Below are 11,387 nucleotides of genomic sequence, written 5' to 3'. Positions count from 1 at the left end.
TTGGTGCAGTCCAGCCTAGAAAGAACCAGGGCTCTGGAGACGTTGAGCTTCTGGGGAAAAGTGAGAAAAGGAAGAATATCTCTGAGGAGGTGTAGCTGGTAGTGGGACTTCTTTGAGAGGCCTGGGGTGTGAGGCGGGAAGGAGAGAGTGGAGTTGATGACAACAAGGTTTTTTGCCTCACAGCAAGGTGCAGGTAGAGGGCCCAAGGAAGGCGGCCAGAGGGAAAGTGGAAGCAGGGGTCTCAATGAGGAGGATCTCGATCTTGCTGTCATTGAGATAGAGATCATTGCAGGTGCACCGGTCCTGAATCGCGGATAAACATTCAGGAATCAGTGAGAGAGGAGAAGAGGCAGCGGGCAGCCTGTTGGAGAGCTCAGTGTCATCCACATAACACTGAAAGTTAAAAGAGAAGGTAGAGATGAGGTGGGCCAAAGGGTAAGAGCAACAACCCCTGCTGGGATTCATTTATAAAGGGAGCAGGAACTCACAATGTTGTTGCTTATTTTTGGAACTGTTGGCAGTTCCCTTCTATAGGATTGAAGACATCTGATCCAAGGAGGGAGGCAGCCCCTTCCCCTAACATCATTGGGGCACACAAGGCACATCTGATGGAAGAACCTTGAAGCTTGCCTACACGAGGACAAAGAGACCAGGACTACTAGGTACCCAGAGAGAGACAGTGGGCTTGGAGGCTTGTCAGCATACATGAACCTATGAAGGAAGTGCAAAAGAGAATCCTACCTCTGTGGTTCCCTTGATGAGACCTCCTGGATCATACAGTCCTGGGGCACTACCTCTGACACTTGCTTTTGCTTAGTGTAGTATCTTGTATGTTATGATGTGTCTGTGTGAGTAGTTAGGCCCTGTGGAATGCTTGGTGCACTGTGGAGTGTTTGTGGCCTGGGCATTCCAAAGTTGACGGTTGGGGACTGGTAGCTGGGCAAGGGGCCAGGACAGATGCTTGTAGCCTTCTCTCTCATCTTCTGAACTATACCTACGCAACTAAAGAGTTAAATAAAGCATCTTCCTTTTGTACATATCTGAGTCAGCCTGGTTCCTGCTCCCTGTCATCACTGGCTCATGTGTACCTTGCAGGAGGCAAGGTACTACATTTTGGCAACGAGGATTTGGAGTAGAAACTTGAGAGAGGAGGGGGATGAAAGAGAGGAAGTGGTGAAGTGGTGAAGCCTCATGTAAAATGAAAGTCCAGGAGAAAAGTGAGTCCTTTAAAATGAGGCAGAAGTCACAGACAACCTCAGTGCTGGAGAAAATGTGAATCCCTGAACAGGTATAAGACCTGCATAGAAGGAGAGTGCAGGCAGCCAGTGCACATTGTGGTAGTAAGTGCTCAAACGAAGTGCGGCAGCTGTCACCAGCGCAGGATGGCGCTGGAAAGATGAAGGACGTGTGGAAGCAATTTAAGTGGCCAACCCATGGTGGAGGAGAGTTCCCCACCACACAAGGTACTGTAGAGAAAAGAAAAATTGTGCAGGAGCTCTTGGGGGGGACGTGGCGAAGGTCGCTGGGGCTGCTGGTGGAGTCCGTGCCAAGCAGGCCTGTGCGTTTCAAACCAACGGATTTGTTGGAACGCAAGGCGAAGACCTGGAGCCATGTTCCTTGTCTCCGCGTTCAGAGAAAGGATGTTTAGAGGAAAAGCCCTCTGAACATGGATGATACGTCATGAAGCGTCTTGACGTATGCGGAATTGATCGTGAAGAGAGCATATGCAGCATGCAGCATACAAAATTCCATTTCATAACGTAGGGGTGAATAAATTACAGCATGCTGAGAAATTCATGAAAACGGATTGTGCAGCACCGCAGTTCATGGAAATAAAGGTGACAATTTAATTTCTGGCCACAGAAGACGCGTTGGATTTTGGGTGACAATTTTTTTTTTAAGTGAGCTGAAAAGAAGGTGCTGTGATTTGTTTTACATTGAATTGTGGCATTATTGGAGAAAGTTTGTCGTTTTGACTTTAAAGCTGCTAGCCTGAATCTGAGCAGCTGTGTTTATATGGCGGCACTATTGATGAGTGCATTCGTTTATTTTTGTTTCACCTCGGATTGAGGAGGAAGATTCACTGATTGTTATTGTTAACGGTTTGATCATTGTGATAATGTGTGTGTGTACAGCAGCGTTTGGAGAAATACTTTTGGTCTGCATGTTCTGTGTGGATTTTGGTTACCATGCATTGCGTTGAATTGCAGTTGGAGTGGTTTATTGTAATCATAATAGTGCAGGGAGTCTAATGGAAATGTCAATTATTTAAATGAGGACATTAAATGAAGATGCATAACGGGAGTCTTAGGGAAATGTTATTTACTTGAATGAAGACATTTAAATGAAGAAAATGTGCAACGGGTGTGCAAACAAGAGACTTACTCAGAAGTGTTTTTCTTTTTGTGGAAAACAACGTTTTAGAAGAGACTTCTTAAATGATGTTCGGAATACAAACTGAAGAGATTTTATTATTAAGAGATGTTCAAGAGATTTTGAGTTTTGGTTTAATGCAAAACAAATGTGGTTATATGATGTGGGATTTATTCAAAACAAAGCAATGTACGGAATATTTGGGGTGGTTTTATAAATTGGAAAATGTTTTTGCTGGATTTGCATTTTAGAATGGTGACTGATCACCACCATGTCTCTAATGTTAATCATCCCTTGAAGGAAATTGCATATTGAAGTTTGTACAGATGTTGAGTGTAGTGGATGAGTGCGTGAATACATGAGTTGAAGTGAGTGTTTTATTTGCGGAGTGTAAACAATATATATATATGAATCGAGAAAAGTATGTGGGGACATACAGGAGTTAAGACGTGCATGTGAGAGGTAGCATAGCACGCGTTTGGGATGCATTGGAGAATGCATAGTATAGTATGTAGTGACATACTGGTGTAGTGAGGGGGTGGCTTACACACGCTGGCCAGATGTGGTGCCTTTATCAATAAATCCTTCATGGGACCCTGTGTTAATTAGTAGTTCTACTTGTGGTGGGACAGTGTTATGTTCTGAGGTAAACCCTAGTGACAAGGGTAAGTGAAATAGGACACCATGGAGTTAGGCCTTAATTGGTCTAGGAGACTGATGAAGCGCGTTTGAGTGCGTATGAAATGTGAGGGTGTGAACTCGCAAGTTGGGATATGCATTGTAGGTAAGCGCATGCATCTCCAGATGTTGTTTAGAATGGTGTCGGGCTGGGGGTAAGTGGTTCGCACTCTAGTTGGAGTTCTGTGTGTCGGGTAGTGTTATTGTAGTGGTGAGAGGTTGCTTTTATTTAGCACACCTAGCTGATTTTATGAATTTTTTGAGTTGGGCACACAGGTGTAGGACAGTGTAAATTTGAGTGTATTTCCTTTGGGTTGTAGCACATGAGTTTGTGGACAAGTGTTAGATAACCTTATACACTGGCAGGGTTGCTAGATGAGAGATGTATGTTGTTTTAATATCAAATTTTTCTCTATTAATAGCCAGCACAACAGCTTTTATCTTTGTTACATTTATGTTGCACTACATTTTTCATCTTGTGGTGTTTTTGAACAATTTTGTTGGCATAGTTGGGACTATGCTTGACATACGCATCACACCTCTTCTTTTATGCATGCGTATTGTATTTTTGTGCTCTTTATCTTTGTGGGTACTTTTTTCTATATTTTTCATTCTTTTGTATGTTTTCTTGGGGGAGAAGGGAGGAGGTACTGGTTGTGTGTGACTACATGGTTGGTGTTTTGTTGTTAAGTGGCATGCTAAGACTTAGTTTGAGCCAATGTAGTAGTCCATGTTTATGGGGTTACGTTACTTGGCAAGTGAAGTCGCCCTGGGTGGTCAAAGGTTTGTACTTGGGTGTGGCAGGCCTGAAGGCAGGGGTGGCAGTCCTGGCGGAAGGAGGTAGGCAGATAGAGGGTTTTTGATTGTAGTTTGGTTTTATTGTCCATGTGGCAGGGTATGCGCTTGGTGGTGGCAGCACTGAGACCCTGGCGTGGCAAGCCAGGATAGAAGGAGGTTGGTTTAGATATGTGTGTTTAGTATTGGCATGGAAGTGAATATCATCTATTTTGTTGTTTGTTTTAGGGAGGTGGATGGTGTAGTATCTTGTATGTTATGATGTGTCTGTGTGAGTATCTAGGCCCTGTGGAATGCTTGATGCACTGTGTAGAGTTTGGGGTGTGGGCATTCCAAGGTTGACGGTTGGGGCCTGGGAGCTGGGCAAGGGACCAGGACAGATGCATGTAGCCTTCTCTCTCATCCTCTGAACTATACCTATGCAACTAAGGAGTTAAATAAAGCATCTTCCTTTCGTACATACCTGAGTCAGCCTGGTTCCTGCTCCCTGACATCACTGGCTCAGGTGTACCTTGCAGGAGGGAAGGTACTACACTTAGCAATCCCAATAAGGACATTCAGTCTGCTGTGCACTGTCAAGAGCTCCTTCAAACCACAAACAAGCTGTGAGACTGCTTCATGCACCTCAGAGCGTTTTTGAGCACCAAGCGACTACTACGTCTGCAAAGCTGCCCAAGAAAGCCAGACGAGCTACTTGGCTTGAAGATATCAACACTGCAATGAAGCACCTTACAACCATTCACCATCCTCTGGACTACTTCCTACACTTCACGCCGAGCCTGTTGGAAAAACCCACAAGATCTTCTTGTTGCTGTGGAGCCTTCTAAAAAGTTTAAAGTAGAGAAGTTGTGAGCGAGGTGGCCTTTGCCATACATCCTAGCTAACATAACCACCTGGACTTATATTGAGCCCTAAGGACTGGTTAGTTCCCATTCTCTAACTTATCCAAAGACACTTCAGTAACCATTTTTGAGCTTTTCTATGTTACATTATTTTCCATACATTTCTCTAATTCAGTACACACACCAGAGCATTCAGCCTGCATATTAGTATATAAACGTAACCTGTTTTGTCTGCATTAAGGTGTGCTGGAGCATTGTTTGTGTTTTGAGTAAAGACTGTCTTTTTATAACGCTTTGCTTGGAAATTAGTTTCATTTTGGTGCTTTCTGTAGTATTGTTGATTTGAAGCTTCCACGGCTGACACCCACCTCTGAAGAGCATTGCCTCTCCTTAACCCATGCTACCAAAAGAAAGTATACAATCTACTTTTACCTGTTTAACCTTTATGACTGGAACACCCCAAACCGAGCTGTGGTACAAGCTTGCAACTAACTCCTGGAAGAATGTTTTGTACTTCGTCTGCCCAAAATAGGTCTTTTTTTTATTCTACTGCCTGTCATGCACCTTTCGTCCCTCTGCAGATCACCCTCTTTTTCTGACTCTTTACCTATCATCTCATTACTCCTTTTTTTAATTTTACATCTGTTCATAAATTGACAACCCTGCATTTACCGAATACATTAACACCTTTGATGAGCGATTACAATTCACAACGACACACAGCTACAGTGAGGTCAACTTCCTAGATGTTACAATCAGGGACAGAGACTCTAAACTCACAACAAACCTGTATCGGAAGCCCAGTAATCAAAACAATCTGTTGCATAAACTAAGCTTTCATCCAACCAACACTCTAAGAACCCTACCCTACAGCCAATATCTTTGAGCTAAAAAAATAGTACAGGATGAAACTGAATGCACTAGACTACTAAAGGAAATGGCCAAAAGATTTGAACAAAGAGGATATTGTGAAGATGAGATCAAGCGCTTTTTACAGAAAAACGATACTATTAGTGGGAGAACCATATTAGAGAAAGAGAAAACCACGAAGGAACCTCCTCTAATATATGTAACAAAATATTCAGCACAGAGTAACAAGATCAAGAAAATTGTGGAAAAACACTGGCACTTCCTATCCGACGACAGAACTCTGGGAAACCTCTACACAATGCCACCTATGTTCGCGTACACACGCAGCAGAAATATGAAGGACATTCTAGTAAGAAGCGACGTAAGAACCCTAGCGAGAGACCAACAAGAAGGGGCACATACCCCTGTCTGAACTGTTCCAATTGTAATATGGTGCAAAAAGGAGAAGTAATATTTCACCCCAACACTGGCAAAACTAAATTTGGGAAGAAATATGTAACGTGTGACACTGCCAATGTGTAAAGCATCAAATGCCCATGTGGCAAGTACTACGCCGGGCAAACCAATAGAAAGCAAAAATACGCTGGAAAGAACATCGGTACAACATACGGAGTGGAAACATCAAATCTCCAGTATCACGACATTTCAGATAGGCAGAACACAATATTGCACAGATAAATTTCAAATACTAGACATAGAAAAGAGAGGAGATGCCAACATGGACATAAACTTCTCAACCAAAAAGAGACTCACTGGATAGAAAGACTGAATTCCCTACCCCTAAGGGGTATGAATGAGGAGTGCAACTATGCATGCTTTCTTTGAACATAATTGGGTCCAAAATGGAATGTGATTCATTAAACTTTGTAGCAGAGAGCTAAGTAATGACCTTACTCTGTTTACATCATGCAACTAACTCTGAGCATCATAGAAGAATACCATAGTTCTTACAACTCTGGTAGAAATATTATGAAGGATATTTCACTCAACACTTTTGATTCCTTTGTAGGTGTGTTTCCAACTGATTCCCAGTATCAATTTCTCTACCATATAATTTACTTTATATGAAGGAACATCATTACTGGGCCACCACTCTATTGTGAGTATATTTTCTATTTTGACACAACATGAGACAAATGCCATATGAATAACATCAGTATTATGAAAGTTGATTAATTCAAAATGGCCACTGGCACACGATAACCTCATCACGTTGATGAATTCATCACGTTGATGACGTCATCACGCTACGAATGCCGGTGCCATTTTTGCATATAAAAACAAGCAGGGGACACAGATACGTGCATCCCTGCGAGTCTGGTGTGCTGCTGCCTATCATTATGAAAGATAAGTTAAGCCTTTATTGCTGTTGAAGAGATACTTGATACTATGGACTTTTTGAACTCTTAATTAAGTATGGGGGTACCTATTGAAACAAATAAATATTTTAACACACAGGTCCTGCAAGGACCTTTGGAACATTTCCACCTTCATAGATAAAGATATGACACTCAGTGATATTTTTGTGCAATCTTACTGTGACTACATTATTAAAATCCAATAGTTTTAAAGAAATTGTAACATTAGTAAATGTACTGATGTATTGAAGAAAAATTGAGGGCCCCATAGTGAATGCAAGTCACACTTTGGCAATTACGAAGTGAAGATATAAGAAGCCTGGTAAATATCAAGGATAAAATTAACCCAGCATGAAATGAAGTAAGACTATCACAGTTTTATGAAATGTTTAGTCTAAATAAGGTTTCTGTATATGTTTTTCTCTATTTTTGAAACAGTCCCTGAAGATGGTCATGGATGACCGAAATGCATTGGACAGAATTTGCAACAGGCCTATTCCTGAACCGATTTATTTAGAAAAAAAGTCTACTTTTTTTGTGAAAATGTCTAAGCCAGTTGATGAATCATCATTTATTCATATCTACAAAGAAGGCCATCTATATCCCATTTACTCCCCTCCTTGAACCCTGTGACCCCTAAGTCCTACTGACTGAATCTGACAACTACACCTTCACACCACCTATGCTGCCACCTGTTCTGCTCCTTTAACCCGCTTGGTTCCTGCCCCCCACACCCCTATTACTGGAACTCCCTAAAATGGAAGTCCAAAAGCAAGTCTCTTTTCTAGCCTTTAAGACTGACCTCAAATAATTGCTTCTATCCAGGGAATGAGCACCACAGGCCTGCAGAGCAGTAACTCATTTCCTCTTGAGCCCACCTGTTCCCCTACCTTAAGTCTATTAGATCTAGATACGCTATATGCCTTATGCTGGTCGTAGAAAATGCATGTAAAGCACTCTTCTACCTAAAATGTGAGAGTAGAATTGGCCATTTTAGCTAACAAGCCACACATGCAGCATTTCACATTGCCACACCGCAGCCACACACAAAGGCCCTCATTACGACCCTGGCGGAAAGGGGTTTACGCCGGCGTAAACCATGGCGTACCTTTCCGCCCGACTACGAGTTCCCGTAGCGCCATGGTGATTTTTACGCCTGCTTTTTCCAGGCGGAAAAATCCATGGCGCTACGGGACTTGTCGTTAATTACGCCACCGTAATTTACGGTGGCGTAATTAACGCCTTCCCCACTCCCATTATACCCTATGGGGCAAAAATGGGAATGGGGAAGGGTAAATGGGGATTGGGGACTTACCGCCCCGCCAAGGTCGGAATGGGGCGGTAAGTCCGCCAACCCCCATGGCGGAGTTGGCAGCTTTGCGCCATGGACCATGGTGCAAATTGCACCATGGTTCTTCGCCAGGGTCGTAATGAGGCCCAAATAGTTTTATAGAATTATGTAAATAGGGCCTTATTACACATTTGGTGGTGAAAATGTTGATAATTCCATCAGACGGAATTATCATTACTGATGAACACATAAGGAGGCCTATGGTGCCTATTCCATATGACTCCAGCTGAGGGGTTAAAGTTTTGAACAGACTGGTTTATATGCAGACCATTCCCATACATACTACAGCCTGGGTAATAAGGTGCCCAGTCACTACAATGCCACAATCAACCCTGAAAAGTGGTTGAGTGCATTCCATTCAGCAGGAACCTACGTACATAAGCCCACCTTCACCTTCAAGTGGCTTTAGGAGCACCTAATTATGCGGCTACAGAGCGGATTCAGGGGTCTCGAGATAGCCTGGTAACATCCCAGTAGTCTCCAGAAATCGCTCGCGAGTGGAGGCTCACTTTGTTCTACACTAATAAGGCAAGCTGAGGCTGCCCAAATGAGAATATTACTGTGAGGGAAAGGGTGGTGACAAATGTGCGTGATCGGAGGGGTTTCATGGTTGAATCACTGTACACAAACATATTAGTTAAATATAAAATCTGTTATCAGGCTTATGGTTCCAAAAATGCACTTTATCAGATCGGCCAGGTACCAACATTGGTACTATTTATCTCCTACCATTCCTAATAGGGGATTTTTTTACAGAGTTAGGGGGATTTGCTCACTGATTGAATTGTTTATGTACCTATTGAGAGTGTTTTATTTAGAGACAGTGATTTATTTACAGACCGATCCAGGCAGATATATTTTCAATATGCAGACTGGATGCAAACAAGAGCGCCTGAGGTTTGTGGAAGGTACCCTCTCTCCGGCCCTTCACTGGCCAGAGGAGGTACACTTGAGGCCATGTACATCACTCATGCCATGCCTCCTTGTAGGAGTCTCCACTCAATTTGGTATGCCACTCAAAGCGTTGGCTATACAACAGGACATGTGATGCCCAAGGCTCAGCGCACAACCTCTGGTACGCTAACGCTCTCACTCTGTTTATTGCCATTAACTGAAAAGTGTTTCTATTTTGGCATTTTTGGTGCACCATCCAGACGCAGCTGGAAGCTTGGGATCTATGTGAATACTGTGCGGCCGAAAATGTCGAAACCCCCTGCAGCACCACCACTTCCACTCACTTAATAAATATTGTAACTCACTCCCCTATATATTTTCATATAGATTTGTTGTATTCTATGCAACATTTTCGGCCACGCAGTAATGGTATGCGCAGTAAACGGGTGATTCTGAAGCTTGTATGTTGGAACTATGAAAAACACACAAAGGAGCACATGTATACCTAAAGCACAATGTTTCTAGAACTGGGGTTTCCTGACCTATAACCCTAGTATTCTGCTACATGTGTATCTTAAATACAAGGTGCCACAGGGGTATGTAGCCATGTGGTCAACCTGTGTCACTGTCCATTTTTCCCCAAAGAGCAGGCCCTCAAAATCTAAACACCATGCTCAGACTGACCTGTAGGTCAATAGTTGAGTGGCCGAAGTGCCAGTGTGAGCTATTATTTTGGGTCAAAGTCGGCAAGTTTTTAGGCCAATGTGCACCAGTTTGATGCGTTCCCTCACTGTTCCCAAACCATTCCCCCCACACACGCCACTGTGAATGCCCCAGCTTAGAAGCATTGCCATACGAAAAAAAGCTTCTCCACCCATTGCTAAAATGACTCCGTCACCAGGTAATGCTTTAATGCATCTGTCAAACACTTTCTGAATCAGCCAATGTAGAAAGGATGCAAATCAACAACATACAAACAAATAAACCATGTACTATTCATATACATAAGCAACTGGACATAAATCAATGAGGGCACAGCCATTCAGAGAGGATTATCAATATAAAATGTATTCAATAAATGCAAAGAATGCATATCCCATACGAGAAAATCAGACAAACGGAAGATTTAGTGGGAACAATTATCATAAGATTGTGTCAAAATTATATGAAAACACACTTCCCTTTTAGAAAACCACCCACTAAAACCATAATGTCAAACATCCATCCACTTTCTAACTTCACTCATCCAACAGCCATTCCAAATACCTCAAACAGTAAAAATAAATAAATCCTGTAAAAAGTATGACAAGCAATTATTGCCCTCAGCGCCATTATAATGTATATGGTGCCAGTGGAAATACATGTGCTGTAATCCTACATACATGTTACAAAACAATAGACAAAAAAACAAAGTAAAAACCAATAGCCAATGGTTACTGCCACGTGAAACATTTGACTGTGACAGAGATTGATGCCAACTCGAGTTTTCCTAGTGGTACGACTGTTTCTGAAGAGCCTGGTCTTCTTCATGGCAAAAATGTGTGTCTTGATGCAGTGGGCAATTATTTTCACGATCATGTGCTATGTCGCAGGAGCAGCACTTGGCTACTGACTGGCCTTATCTCCCAGACTGTATTTTGAACACTTCATGGAATGCCCCATTCCTAGTTCGCATGGTAACGTTGAGGTAGGAAAAGATATTTCCATCCGATGGCCCGCCTAGGAATAAGGCTCAAGTGAAATTAACCACAACTTTCGCATTCCCTGTGTTCCACAGCGCCACAGGATTTGTAGTCCATCCTGTTCCACTTGGTATCCAACAACAGCATGATGTAGCTTGAACGAGTCTATCCAAACACAATTCCATGAAGAGCACCCGACTATGAAGCATGGGTCAGCATGGGCAAGCAACAGCCACAAACGAGTAAGCGGTCAAAGTGGGCAGGTTTTTAGGCAATGTGGGCCAGTTTGAGGCGTTACTTCACTGTTCACAGTTCCTAAACTGTTCCTAAGTTATTCCCCTCCACACATGCCACTATGAATGCCCCAGCTTAGACGCACTGCCATAAGAAAAGAACGTTTCTCCACCCATTGCTAAAATTGCTCTGTCAAACACTTTCTAATTATGCCAATGTAGAAAAGATGGCCATGGTAAAAATTGATGTTTTATATAGGATTCAAGGCATAAAATAAGCAGTGTCGCATAGCAATTTGCTAAGCAATTCT

The 11,387-nt window shown here is 42.7% G+C and overlaps 1 long non-coding RNA gene across 1 annotated transcript in view; it reads left to right on the top strand.

Moving 5' to 3' along the window:
• The first annotated feature begins 1,032 nt into the window (after positions 1–1,032).
• LOC138514284 (uncharacterized) overlaps positions 1,033–11,387 on the top strand; it is a 505,584-nt gene continuing 495,229 nt past the window's right edge. Inside the window, exons 1-2 of the long non-coding RNA XR_011281906.1 lie at positions 1,033–1,838; positions 6,568–6,657. This is a non-coding gene — a long non-coding RNA (uncharacterized lncRNA). The remainder of the gene's footprint in view (positions 1,839–6,567; positions 6,658–11,387) is intronic.

Source organism: Ambystoma mexicanum, chromosome 12 (genome assembly GCF_040938575.1).
Source record: "Ambystoma mexicanum isolate Mex_15411 chromosome 12, UKY_AmexF1_1, whole genome shotgun sequence".
In the NCBI taxonomy this organism is placed as follows: Eukaryota; Metazoa; Chordata; class Amphibia; order Caudata; family Ambystomatidae; genus Ambystoma; species Ambystoma mexicanum.
This window is presented reverse-complemented; position numbering and strand designations above follow the sequence as displayed.